Source organism: Lytechinus variegatus, chromosome 1 (assembly GCF_018143015.1).
Source record: "Lytechinus variegatus isolate NC3 chromosome 1, Lvar_3.0, whole genome shotgun sequence".
NCBI lineage: Eukaryota > Metazoa > Echinodermata > Echinoidea > Temnopleuroida > Toxopneustidae > Lytechinus > Lytechinus variegatus.
In genome coordinates, this window is record NC_054740.1 from 5,247,479 (window position 1) to 5,260,955 (window position 13,477).

The window sequence follows — 13,477 nt, forward strand, 5'->3', positions numbered from 1 at the left end:
TGGAATACACGAAAATAAAAGGTACCTGACAAACAAATATTGCGAGCGTGCAGCGCAAGCAGAAATTGTTAATATTCAGACCACAGTAAAACAAATTTTTACAGAGCACTTTCTTAAATTCAATTTGTAAATCAAACAAAATAATGAAAGTTCAATTTCCGACCTGAAATATGTTTGTGTATATTGACTTCAAAATTTGATATTCTAAGCTCAATATTTAGCTAAAAGGCAATGCGAGCGCGAAGCGCGAGCGAAAATTTTACATCCCAACATGAAGGATTTTTAAAAATTATTTTCCAAGTCTTCCCCCATCTTATTTTATTCACTCGTCTTCCTCCTCTTACGTTTCCCCTTCTTTTTTCCTCTCTTTTCCCTTTTTTTTTTCTTTCTTTCCCCTTTTTTCTTTCTTTTTGCTCCCCTCTGGCCCCCCCCCCCCCTGGATCCGCCTATGCCATCTTTTGGTAGCCATTATGCTTTTCTCCAATCCAAACTCACGTGCATTGTTTATGTTCATTGTACCAATTGTACTGTATACTGTGCACACAGGACATGCCCTCGCCCTGCGAGGTCAATGCGCTAGCTTGCGTTCAAACATACTTGAATATTCATGTGCTCCTTGCGCAATATCTGCGAGGGGCGGTCGTAACCTCTGGGTCAGACAAAGGTCACAACTTCATTATCTTCCCTCTCTCTGCCGAGATGGCCTGGACGATTTTTTTTTCGGGGAAAGTGAATCAGTGGGTAAGGTGAATCACTGGGGGTAAGTGAATCAGTGGAGGGCGCGGGCCCGGGCGTGTGTGTGTTGGTTATGGTTTGCCCAATCAGTAAAAATCGTCCAGGACGTGGACTAACTCTTCACTGAGTTGCTTTTAGCTATTTTTGCGGAGATTGCCTTCGCCAGGGTGTAAAACGGAAACGCGCGAGCCGGGATAATAGTATGGATCGCTTAGAGTCCTTTTTAAGCTGCATATTATAATGCAAGTTCCCCGCTGTAATTAATTCACATGATGCAACTAGTGATCGGATGCACGTTCTAACTAAATTTAAACTATTTACATAGTTTAGCACCTGACTTATTCTTCAATGAAGCTAACACTTGTCTCTCTCAAAATTTTACTGATCACTAAAAATGATCATTACCTTTTCAGGATGAGAATAATTGTATTCATTTCCGCCTCCTTTATCTTTAACTTTATTTATTTTTATTTTTTACCAAATACGACAATACAACCTTTCGTACATGTGTGCATATATAGATGAATATTGGTATTCTTATTTCCTCCATATCTTTCACCAGATGCTATATCATACAGTATGTTTTTTCAAACATGTTTACATATGCATAGGACTATGATTATTTATCATGTGAAATGGTGTATGCTCCAAGGTATCTTTATATACCAAATGTATTTTGAAATTATTCCATACGTAATATACTAACGATGCATAACTTCCTCTTCATATTTTCTTTTATCATTTCTAATGTCCATCAAATTCTATTTATATAGAATTATGATATGCTTTAGTTTCTTAATTTTTCTGCAAATTATACTCCCGTTCACTAAGGCCCCAACTCCAGTTCATTTTTGTTTTTAATCCTGTAGTATTATGTAACAGAAGAAAGATACTGAATTTATTTCAATAAAAACTAAAAAATATTTTTAAAAATACATAAGAGGATAAAGTACAAAAAGGAAAAAATAGAGACAAGAATAGAAAATGAAAAACAAAGGAAAAGAGAGAAATGAATAATAAAAGAAAAGGAAAGGGGAAAAAATGAAAAGAAAATAAAAGAAAAAAGAAGAAAAGATAAGAAAAGAAAAAGAAAAGACAAAAGATAAGAAAAGAAAAAGATAAGAAGAAAAAAGCAAATGAAAAAAGACTCCATCCCCCCCCCAAAAAAAAAGAACAGAAAAAAATGAGAAAGAAGCTATTTTTTCCTTTCAAGGGGGAAAATAAAAAGAAAAAAATAATAAAACTCCAAAAGCAGTGGCAACTAAGACATTTCTTGACTGGCGGCGAACGAGCGAAAATAGAAGGAGAGTCCGTGGAAAATTCGGTGGAAAATTTGTTTTTTATCCACTTGCCCTATTCTTCGTTTGTCCAATAATACATGGGCTTCACACATTTGGTCTACAAATGATTTGGTCTAATATATACTCTCATTCTCATTTTGTTATGACCTATTTGTCTAATAGCCAAATGGCCAAATTGCATTTGCGTGTAATGCCCAAATGAAATTTTAGTCTATTGCCATTTTATTACTGAGAGTGACCAAGTGATGATAGATCAAAGTGGACGGTAAACGAAGTGGGCATTAATCGAAATGTGAATAGGCGAAGTAATACGTAGACCTAAAGGTAGATAGACCACTGGTGGATCCAAGGGGGAGGGCAAAACTGGCCTCCCCCCCCCCCTTGAGAAGCAAAATTAAAATCTGTAATGTAAGAATGCCATTAAAATAGTAGTGCCCCCCCCCCCTTGAAAGTGAAGATTTTTTGACAATTTTTTTGGGGGACGAAATATCCTTAACTTTGGTTAAAAACCTTCTCCTTTTGGGGATTGTCAATTTTTTCCTCCGAAAAATGTGTCCCCCCCCCCCCCCCGCTTTAAAAATCCTGGATCCGCCCCTGAGTTATAAATGACCTATTTTGCTTGTTTGTTTGTTTGTTTGTGAATGTGTTCATGGATACAAGTAAGTTAAGTGTTTTAACACTTCGCTTAAAGTGATTGGTTAACATTGGTTTGACTTTTAAAAATCTGAGCTAGAAGGTCACACTTGTCACCTGTGTCTGTGATATGTTACAAAAATGAAGCCCAGAAAAAATTGCGTTCGAAAATAATTATTTAGTGCTTCAAAAATTAAAATATAAAGTGACCGGAAACATCATCTTAATTTCATCCCATATACTTATGTGTACTATTTAGGTGTCTATAAGACGCCTATTTACAAAATCGGGGTTTGCCTTGTAGTTTTAGCTTTTCATTCTCGGTAATGGTTGTTTTCAGGGTTTATGAGTATACACTTGTATACATGTTTCATCTTGGTTTGAGAATTTTTTAAATCAGCTGCTCACAAAGTTAAACAATACCTTTAAAAGTGAAATGGGGCGACAATTTGAGGTGTCCCCTCCTCCAAAAATTGTGGCCTAAATTAGGCGACAATTTGTGCTGGGGTGACAATTTGTGGTGCATCCGCCCCCCCCCCCCCCCCCCCCTCCCCGTTCATTACGCCACGAAGCTGAAGTGTTCGTTCGCTGCGTTGATGTGTTTGTGAACGTTGCGGTTCATGTTTTATTGTGTCTTTGTGTTGATCGTTATGATCATGGCTAGCTCTTCCTTTTCTTCGATTTTTCTCATCATTTTATTTGGGATCCATGATTGGATGTATGCAGGGGGACAAGATGTGAATAAAATACATGGACTGATTGATGAAGAGGTGAATTTGACGTGCCATTTAAACTCTAATGACGATGTTACGTGGCTTGCCACAATTGACAGTCTATCTAATATCTTCAACTGTCGCGATAACAAGTGCACTAAAACCAACACAGGGCGGCTTCTGCTTAATGGCATTACATCTCACAATCAAGCAATTCGACTTGTCAATTCTTCAGTGCTTTCACTTACGCCAAAGATCGAGTTCACCCAAATCTTCAAATGCATGATAGGAGACGATCATATACAAACCTTCAGGGTGATATCAGTTAATGAAAATAATCTTGCATTCAACTGTATAGTTGAATTACCTGGGGGTGATGAAAATGTATTTAATGGTGTTACATTGTCATGTGAAATTAACTCGGTTGAGCTAGATATTGATATGACATTAAAAGGAATTGGACTTGAAGCCCTTGGATCATCTGAAAATATCATAATAAAAAATATTTACTTTGACAAGTTTGATAACATTTATAACGCTACATGCAATGCATATTTTCCAGATAGTGATTTAACACGATCTTGCTCCTATCCTAATATCATAAAAGCAGGGTACGTTGTCGAAGAAAGTGTCATCATTGTAAATTGTGATCATGACTGGGATGTTGAAACTAAATGGCAATTGTACAATCAAAATGGAATAGAAGAAGATTTGAGGAATCGTTCTTGGACGAGGAAAGACGGTAGATCGCTGATGATACGGGATATATCTGAACAAGACGAAGGGAAAGTAGTGGTGTGTCGAACCAAGGGAGCCAACGAGACCAGCAACGGTACTGTTGGGTTCGCTGTGATATCGAATATTCCTGGAGACAGCAGTGCCGACTTCAAAACAGGCGATCAGCATAACATTTACATGGCCCTAACTTCATTATTTATCTGCCTGTGGGTAATTACTACTGTAGCTGGCGGTGTCTCGTTGGGTCGTAGATTCAGCATATCACAGGGATTGAATACAATTCCTAGAATATCAGGCGATGAACGAACCCCTCCTGCACCAGACTATGCAACAGCCATTCTCAGTACGAGCGGAAGAAACGTCAAAGAATCAAGGTATGCTCAAGGATCTTCTTCAGGGAGTCTGGAGGCACCTAAAGGTCATGAAGGTGGGAAAGAGCCAGGACACTATATGGACCTGAGTAGTAAACACATCCCTCCTGAATATGAGGCATTGATGAACCGAACGTGCCAAGATACAAGAGATGACATAAAAGGTCTTATCATTGAAGACAGCAGCCAAGAGATCCCTCGCTCTGTTCTTGGTGCAATGGCGAAGGTCCCTGACAAGCAAGATGGGCCAAAGGCAGACTACGTGGATATGAGTGGAAACCATAGTCGTGATGAACTTGCTGAATATGAAACCATGAAAAGTCTCACTTATTCTAATATCTAACCTGATTGCAGTCTAGGTATTTTGTTCTTTACTTTAAAAAGTTTCATAATTATGGTTCATGCTCTTTAAAGGTAAATGCCAGTTTTGGTAACCTTATCAAAATGAGTTCGTACGGAATCCAATTAAATGACCACCAAAGTTTCTGTTTGTATAAATAAAGAATATGTGCCAAAGGCTTCTGGAAGAAATTGTGTAATTGCTGAGAAATTAGCAAATAAGCACAGGATTCGGGTCAGCGTCGGGCACGACATTCAAAGCAATAATAATACACTGTCCCACGTGCGCTTATCTGTGTTGGTGATCTTGAGTGTGAATATATTTCAGCGTAGATTTCAAGATTTCACAAAGTATAGTTTATGTAACTGTACCGGATCTAGATCCTCGATGGTATACTGACAATTAAGCCTTGTTTTACAGACTTTGTCATGATATCAGTATTTACTGCAATTAACTACTGACATTTCTCTTTAAAATATTCCACAAAAGAATCTCAATATAATGAACCACTACTTTCGCGTTGTTATTATTTTACAATCTACGACATGCATAGTGACTGTACATATTTCGCATAAAGTTGACAAATTTCAATAATCAAAGAAAACATCTTAGAGATCTAAGATATATGTCGTCACTTTTAATGCATCAGCGATGATCAAACTGTATAACTAAATTTACTTAGATAAGAGATATCAGGCCTACACAAAGCGGCCACAATAGATGGAATATCGAATATGATCATTGTAAATAACCTCTAAAGGCATGAAAGGAATGAATTCTCAGTCTGTAATATTGAAATATTGAAAAAAAAATTTAAAAAAAATTCGGTTAAACGAACAGGTGAGATCCACTTTAGAGTTATCCATCATATTTGCTTATCATATCGATATGATTAGCGTACTTTATTATTCTTTTGATTTGCAGAAAGGGATATGTTCAATTTTTAAACAGGTATAGTGTAGTGTAATAGGTTTCAAGGTACACCATGTATCTTTCTTGGGCAAATGTTGGTCCTGAAAAGGATTGCCCAATCTCGATGTTACGACAAGTGTGTTCTTGTCGTCTTCAGGAAAATGGTGTTTCCTGAACGCTGTGCTCATACAAACCTATATCATGTATATAGCACCGGGCTATAACCTTTAGGTAAATACCACAAACGATCGATGCTAATCTTGAAAATATTGATTAAAATATGAATTATCATGTAATCGAAGTTGCTTTATGATAAACAAAATTTATCTATGTTTTATACATACGCAACGGGACAGGCATTTTAATCACTGCTAAAATGTTAAGCCCTCAACTGCGAAAAATAAAAGGGAAGTTTAGATAAAGGAAATGACAATTTAGGAAGTTGGGAAATATGTATGCTATATACAGTGCATAAAAAAACGGGACAGTTTTGACAAGTCTATAAAAAATTAGTTTCAAATTATTATATCTATATTTTGATGTTAATAGATGCTCTAAGATCTTATCTTTGAAATGCCATTTTAAAAAATAAATTTTGTTTCATGCTTGAGTGAACACCGGACGTTTTTGTCAGGGGTTCAAAAAGAGGCTTGCGCCAAAATGGCAGAAATGAGAAATTTGATGATTAGACTTTTGGCTAATCAGCAGACTTCCTCTTAATGTTTTCATTATCTTTGCCATAATTTTCGAATTATGCTGTCAAATTTCATTTACAAATGTAATTATTTACCTGAATTATTTTGGTTTTCATTTAAACTTCTTTTACCTTTGACTTTTCCTTCATAAGTAAGAAAAGAAGAGACTTTTTGTCAACCCAAGTAAGAAGATTTGCATTATTGAGAGAATTTTTAATCATTCAAATCCTTTTATTATGTAAAACAAATTATGTAATGGTACCTTTAATAATTATCAGGTGAAACAAATTATGCTATGGAACCTATAAAAGACATGAATTTTATTTCCAAGGGGTTATTGAATCCTTCACCAAGTTTAATTATGTGCTTGACAGGACAAACAGGAAAGGATTCATGTCTTTCAATGGCAATGGTGTATTGAGTCAATTTTGAAGGAGCAAGATATGGCAGATCGGATAAAATGTATTAAAAAGTTGTGAAGCGAGCAAGCAAAAATTTCCACTTTTTTTTCAAAATATCCAATCTTGTGATTTTGACATAATATTCAGAAAATTATATCATATTTCACTTTTTATGTTTTCTGTGATTTTCCTTTTCACTTTTTTTTCCTTGGTCATAATTTTTTATTTGGGGGGAAGCACCCCGAGCCCCCAACCTCAGTATGTCACTGTTCATAGGCACCATAACTTTTGAAGCACACAATGAAAGGATTTGAAAAAAACACGCTCTCCCATACTTTGGTTTAAAAAAATGTTCTTGCATAAAAAAGGAATATTCAAAGCTAAAAGATAACAACAGAACTATTGAAGCAAATAAAAAGATTTGGAAATGAATTTTGACCCCATAATTCGAAAATTATGGCAAAGACAGTGAAAAGGTTAAGAGGAAGTCTGCTGATTAGCAAGAAGTCCGACCATCATATTTATCATTTTATGCCATTTTGGCGCAAGCCTCCTTTTTTACTCCAGACAAAAACATTTAGTGTTCGCTCAAGCATGAACAAAACTAAATTATTTTAATGGTATTTGAAGGGATAAGACTCCAAAGCATGTATTGACACCAAAATATAGAGATTATGATTTGAAACAAAAATTTTATAGACTTTTCAAATCTGTCCCGTTTTTTTTTATATACGCACTGTATAGGGTATATTTATAATGCGTTGTAATTGCAGTTTAATTGGTATGAAAGTAATGCAATCAAGAGAATATGCAATAAAATCGAAACAGCGAAATCCAGGGTAGTTGTGATGTTGTATTTTAGGTTACACTTCGTAATTCCGAAGGTTCGTAATTCCGAAGGTTCATTATTCCGAAGGTTCGTACTTCCGAAACACGTAAATTGCCTATATACCTCGATGTTCGTTCATCCGAAAACGTAAAAGGGTTCTTTAATCCGAACATTTGTGGCGTTATTCCGAAGGTTCGATAATCCGAAAACGAAATAAGGTTCGATGTTCCGAAGGTTCGTTAATCCGAAAACGAAATAAGGTTCGTTGTTCCGAAGGTTCATTAGTCCGAAAACGAAATAAAGTTCGTTAATCATTTCATTTTCGGACTAACGAACCTTGGGAATTACGAACCTCATTTCGTTTTCGGATTAACGAACCTTCGGAATTACAAACCTCACTTCGTGTTCGGACTAACGATCCTTCGGAATTACGAACCTCATTTCGTTTTCGGACTGACGAATCTTCGGAATTACGAATCTCATTTCGTTTTCGGACTAACGAACCTTCGGAATATCCGAACCTTCGGAATAACGAAGCTTCGGAATTACGAATGTAAGCGGTATTTTATACAGCACTTTCTAAAGACACTTTTAGAAAAGTGAGTGATAGGCACTATGTAACCTGGTTTTATTATATCTATTTAATATTTTGCAACTTTCTGATAGTAATGAACGTTTAATCGTGATAGTTTTTTTTTAATTTCTGTATTTATTCAAATCACGAAAATTCTGTTAGGGTGGACTTTTCCTTTAAAAGAACTGTTATGTACTTATAACTCAAATTAAATCAATGAGTATCACTTCTGTGATAGATCACGTCATTTTTCTTCATACGTACGGACAGTCAAGCAGAACATGATCTATAATGACTTAAATATCTAACTAATTATCTAATTATAGCAGCTCTTGAATTGACATTATAGTTGATTCAGTTTCCATGCTGAGGTTTATACATAACCGCATTATACACGCATAGAGCTACTAGACAGATACAGACCTAGACAATTACCATAATATAATATATCATATTTGGTTCGTGAATATTTGGTTTTGTCAGAGCAGGAATCACTTCCACACATCACCTTCTAATTCACCATCCTCCTGATCTGTCTTTCTGACTAACGTGAATGCAACCTCGAATAAAAACCTTCAGGAGAAAACTGCTTCTGCGATAACTTTCTCGTTAGAAGTATTTGATACACAGAACATAGTTGCACGGAAGAAAGTCTTGTATTTCCCCTGCCTAGCTGATTGTTGAGAGATAAAGTCAATATTTCTCTTGAACTTGATTGCTACAGTCACATAATAAAAAGCATGGCGAGTGTGTTTCATCACTTATTCAGTCTACTCCTGGTTTCATCTTGTGCAATGGGAGATGGTAACCATGGTAACGTAATGAATGTGACTACTATCAACCAGGAGGTAGATCTTCCGTGTCAATTAAATTCTAACCAGAATGTTCAATGGTCGATCTTTTCGGGGAGTGAATTCTTACCAATCTTTGCATGCACTGGGAATCTGATGTGCAAGCGTTCGAATGGACAATTTTCAGTGGAATCCAAGTTTCGTGTGTACCAGAATGAGACAACTTCCATATTTTCATTCTCACGATCCCAACGAAACAGAGAGATATGCCGATGTAACTATGGACACGATAATGGCTTCGTCCAGATCTACCATGTCAGATTTGTAGATCCATCTGAGATTACATCGCCTTATTGCAAAATTTCTCCAAGAATACAAAGTGGAGATATCTTGATCAAACTGGAGTGTGAATTCCAAATTTTAGATGCCACTTTAGAATTCAAAGGAGTCGAGGGTGATATAAAATATATCGTTGAATCCTCTCGACGAATCTTTGGAATGATTGATCATCCTACTTTTTTAGACTCTTCAAACACTTCATGCCAGATGACAATCCCTACCACAAACATAACTCGATCATGTTCCTATCCAGCGCCAGTTCTAATCCGACAACGAGCTGAAGGTTACTCTACAATCTTCGATTGTGAGGTTGAATCCAACGTCAAAGTGACGTGGCATCTTGATTTGGAAGAGGAATCGCAAGACATAGGGAATCAATCCTGGACTCGCGATGGTGGAAGATCTTTATTGATACATAGGACCGATCCCCAAAACATCGGGAAGGCAGTTGAGTGTCGGTCATTCAAAGAAAATAACGAATCCACTCCTAAGCATATTGGATTCACGGTTGTTCAGGCCTTATATGCTAAACAATCAGAATGTACAGGTGCTTGGCCAAATGGTATCAGCAAAAGTCTAACTCTGATACTCGGGGCTGTGTTCGCAATTGTCTTTCTTCTGTTCGGATCATGTCTCGTCTACAGATGTAAAGCAGGGAGGTCCGGAACACGTGAATCCCAAGGACCATCAGAATTACGAACCGGTAATACAGTAGCAGAAACCACATCGTTAAAGGATAAACAAACACTCACTCTTACTGAAACTGAATCTAAAGAAATCCATCTCCCAGGGTCATTAAATAGTTCTTCATGTACTGACAAAAGACGTATTCAAATGAAATCGGAAACGAAAGGATATAGAGACCAAACGGAATACGAAGTTGTCCTAGACCAAACTGTTCGGTCATTATCCCACAATTCCATTGCAGTACCAGCGAGTTCGAACAATTTTGCAATTGCTAAATCTCAATATATCACTTCGTTGGCTGACGATGAATCTAAAAAATGGTTGCGTGAACCTATCGTAGCAAAACCAGAATTCCTGGGCCCACCAGCGGGTGCTTGCGAGGTTCAGACAGAGTATGAGGTTCCGTTGTCAAATGATTATCAGATACACAAAGTGGATAATGGAAATGAAAGAAGAATAGAAGGAAATCACTCATCAATTTCATTGAATAGAAGTATGTTGCCTAAAGGGAAACCTTTGAGAAGAATGCCTACTGAACCAGATCCAAAGCAAGGGTGCATTGAAACAAGCAGCTACCCATTGGAGATTGAGTATGAAATTATAACCAGCCCAATATCCAACCCAGCCCTATCATCAAAAGAGAATCCAGTTTTCGAATTTCCTGACACTGACCTAGATCCAGAAGGAGGCATGTTGAGTCATCATCTACAAGAGAAAAGAAGTGCAGTTCAACCTGAAAGCCGACTTGATGCTGAATATAGAAAGGCTCTTCCTGATGAGTACATGGAAGCCAATGCCAACCAGGAACCTACGTATGAAAATTTTACAAGGTTGACATGAAAAACAAATAAAATCCGATTTGAAGTTTTATTCTAAAGATGTCAGATTACCCCCTACAAGATGAAAGTAATGGTTTTTATTCTTTGGGGAATATCTATTCGCCGGGGACGTTTCATCAATATTTTATCTGATAGGTTAACAGATCTGAGAACTTTCCTTGATTATGATTGGCTGAGAAGCACGTGGATTTACCAAGACTTGACGGTTAATGTCCGACAAGACTAGTCGATCCTTTCATGAAACGCTCCTCTGTCATGCTCTGAGCGTATTTTGCTTATACAATGTGCAATTATTAGGGAAACGTATATTGTGAAATACTTTTTATGGCATTAATTAAAAAAAGCTCAATCAATCCTATTCCACTATGTACACTGGCGAGGATTTCGGCATATCAATATTAAATGGTGACATGAATATACTAGTAGTTCACGCTCGGTGGTTAAATGAGTTGTATAAGACCAAGACAACCCCGATTCACCACTAGATCTTAGAAACGTTTATTACATAATAGTACCTGGGGAGCGATTCATGAAAGGATTTACCGGAATTATTATCCGACAGTTATCAAAGTAACAGTGATTCTCAGCCCATCAGAACCAAGGAAATTGTCAGACATGACATATCATGAGACAACGAAATGAAAAGCTCCAGAAAATATCACTTGGTTGGTTGTGCAGGAGAAATTATTTGTGGATATTTTATGAGTTTCCCTTTTCACATCGGCATGTTTTTTTTGTATTGTTTTGTGTTTTTTGAAGATCGCCTCTGCTCCAAATATTAAGGCTTGCCAAGGTCCCACTGCAGAGGGGACGAAAAGCGGAAAAGAATATTGCCATCCGTTGGAAAAAGGTATGTATCCGTTGTGTACTCTTTGCATACATGTATGTTTCATACGCTCTTATATCCATCGAGTATACGTCCACCGTGATCTCATTGTTCGCCCATTTTTCCATTGCTGGAGCGAATGAAACGGATGGAGCCATCCCTAAATTTTGCTTGTCCGCTGTATCGTATGAGTACGTTTTGTGTCCGTCGGCCCGTGGGACCAGGCCTTTAAGTAATAATATTACACCACTTTAATTTCCAACTTCCATGGAGTCTTGTCAAATTACGTTTGTTTCGACTATCGTTTTCGTCTGAATAGACTTGAATCAACTTATGAAAAAATAATAATACAAACTTGTTGAAACTAACAAAAGAAATGTCTTGATCCAGCGGCCTATTTACAATATTTACGTGGATATCTCCTTGTGCCTCAACTGCTAGTTAAGAGGAGGTGAAATCGTGTGGGACTACGTCTTAATGATTAGTTTCGCATTCACTCTTTGGCGTCAAATCCAGATCATTAGAAGAGAGGGAGTGTGTTTGGTAATATATTCTGTCGGATTGGACCTACGTGGCATTCTTTTTTCACCTTTTTATCCAACTACATACATAGCCAAGACACACCCACAATGGTCACGCTAAATAAAGTCTATTCCTTTCTTCTTCAAATTTTTGTTATGTTGTCGATACTCACCTTCGGATTCTTCGTCTACTGTATATTTACATGTTTCAGACATAAACGTTGGAAAAGAAAACATAGGAGCTTTAATATGCCTACTATTGCAAAAACACGCGATGAACAAACACAGACAACCGATTTGGACTATGCCAGTATCGGCGAATTTGAAATTCAAAGAAGACCTTTTTCAGGTGCGTTGACGAAAGATTCACGAGCAAACTACTTGGCCATGGATGGCGATCGTGCTTCAATAGAATATGAAGCAATGAATAACCTTACTTACTACAACGACGTAGCTCAGAGTGGAGTTTGACCTGAAATATCATCAGCTTAGCTGGTTCTACAAGGGTGTTTGTGGAAGGGTCTGGAACCAGCAATATGGAATTATGCAATTAAGAAAACTTTGATTGGATTATCACTCTTAGAATTTATGGCACTGTAATGTCGTGATGACCAATTGGTGTATGAAAACAAATTCTTGTTAGATAATTGCTCCAACAGATCGGAACAGTTACATTTTGTTATGTTGGATAAAGGTGTGGGCAATACGAATGATAAAAATAAACTAGTCTTCCTGAATTCAAAACTTCCATCATTATTGACTTGGATGTCGAGATCACATGGGGACTCTTAGATACAGGAGATGGTAGTGCTGAAGAATTATGGCATCGTTCTGAGACTCGCAATGGAGGGACATCTCTATTGATTCGGAATGTAACTCTCAAAGATAACGGTAAAGTATTGGTATGTCGGACCTACAAAGATGATCACTCAGTCACAGGGACCATTGGATTTGCTGTGATCCACGCTCCCTTGATCAGCAGAAACGATACCTTGAATACTAGAAACGACACATACCCTTCTCGACCAAAGATAATTGATCCTGTCAAGGTTCTTCCATTTCTGTTCGGGACGCTGTGGCTAATCACCCTCATAGTCTTCGGAATATGCTTAATTCGACGATGCAAGAAGGTGTCACAGGATATATCCACAACCCCTGAAACAGAACATGGTGAACAAACGCTTCCTGCACCAGAGTATGCCACGGCCATCCTCAGTACGAGCGGAGGAGAT